This window comes from Monopterus albus, unplaced genomic scaffold (genome assembly GCF_001952655.1).
Source record: "Monopterus albus unplaced genomic scaffold, M_albus_1.0 scaffold333.1, whole genome shotgun sequence".
Classification (NCBI taxonomy): domain Eukaryota; kingdom Metazoa; phylum Chordata; class Actinopteri; order Synbranchiformes; family Synbranchidae; genus Monopterus; species Monopterus albus.
Window position 1 is genome coordinate 373,895 of NW_018128213.1, and position 1,985 is coordinate 375,879.

Consider the following 1,985-nt stretch of genomic DNA (forward strand, 5'->3'; position numbering starts at 1 on the left):
TCTGTTATGTTGAGACTGATCTGATACAGATGTTTCTGGGTCTTTGCAAAATGGACTATAGCAGGTTTTCTATTTTTCTATTGCATGGATAAATGTCACATTCAGGGAATTTACTCACATTAATGGACATGTTTGGGTCAGACTAAGTGCTGCCTTACATGTTCACAAAACTGTAAAGTTCCTGATCATTTAAATGAACAATGACAAATTAACAACTAAAATAAATTCGTGACACATACATTTTAGTCAGCATTTTAAAAAACAGCCCATAACATTTCAGTCAGCCCATATTAAAAATAGGCTGTTGGAATACCCTACTAAACTGTTTTTAATAGGGACAAACAGACCGTGACACACGTGATGAAATTCGAGGGAATTTCCAAACCGGAAATCCAGTGAATAAAGTCACAGCCGGTATATTAGATAAATACCATCACAGCGGATGTTCATCAACTTTTGAGAGAGTGAAGCTGTAGAATCCTCACACAACGGACCAACACAATCTGTAAGGGCGTTGTCTCAGTAAACGGGGTTATGGGGGAGAGGAAGATGGTCCAGATTTGGGACAATAAGGCGCAGATGGAGGGAATCACTGTGCAGAAGGTGAAGGAGAAAGTACAGGCGGAGTTTCCCAACATCCCAGGTAACACACAGCCTGCACCGAGGTTTAACTCTTGCAAATGTCCTAAACTATTACTTTAAGTAGCCTAAATAAAATAGGCTAAAGGTAGCGACTTTGTTTATAGCCACAGCACATTTCAAGTGCTTTACATGAGCAAACAACAACACTAACCGGTTTTATTCTGGTTTTCAGTGGTTTTTGTTAAGACGAAACACATTGTTAAAATGAAAATGTAAAACAAATAAGGTTAAAGATAAAAAACCAAACATTATCCTGTATAGATAGTACTATATAAAAACATACAGGCTTTCCTAAATAAAATTGCTTGTATAGATATTTTCCATCATCCCATAAAGGAGCATATATGTCAACAACATCTTCAACAACAGTTATATTTCCCTTGAAATCCAAGTGTCTCTGAACGTCCTGGCTTTAATGTGCATCGGGCTTTAATGAAGCTGATCTCAGTCATGTTTGCATTAAGCATCTTAAATGTTTACCTTTAAAGTCTTATGAATAGTTCGTGTTGGTGTCGCACATATTTGATTCTCCTTTCTCTTTTCTCTTTTCTCTCCTGTCTGTGCAGGACACGGTAAATTGCAGCTGTGCGTCGACGGCAAGACGCTGGATGACTCCACCCTGAAGTCTAAATGTGTGCCTTCTCTTGTCCTGCAAGAATTTATTATCCAGCTGGCGGTGAAGCTTCGCGGAGGGTAGACAGGTGGACAGAGAGACAACACCATCATTCCCACTGACAACATTTGCAGAACTTTATTCCACTTTTCACTCCTCGCTGATTCTACAGTTTGGGGAGTTGGGTTAATATGAAATAAAATCATGGAGTGATTTTTGACTCTACGTCTCTTTCTCGATGCTTGTCAACACATTAAATAGGGTCAATGAGTAGCCTTAGTGCCCTCTGGCGGCTGTTAGGAGTCATTGCATATTATATGATTAACAATAAAATATTTTAATTGTTATACTTTATTCATAAAAGGTGGTTTTATTAAGCTAGTGTGGCCATTAATGAGTTCGAGTACATAAATACACATTTCAGGTTCATACATTTCATCTCCCCCTCCTTGAACTGCCACCTTATTGTGGTGGAGGGGTTTGAGTACCTGAGTGATCCTAGGAGCTATGTTGTCAGGGGCTATATGTCCCTGGTAGGGTCTCCCAAGGCAAACAGGTCCTGGGTGACGGGTCAGACTAAGAGCAATTCAAAAGCCCTTTATGAATAGATTTAGATCAAGGACTGTGACGTCGCCCGGCATGGCGCAGCCGGGGCCTCACCCTGGAGCCAGGCCCGGGGTTGGGGCTCGAATGCGAGCGCCTAGTGGACGGGGCCTCCCCCATGGTGGCC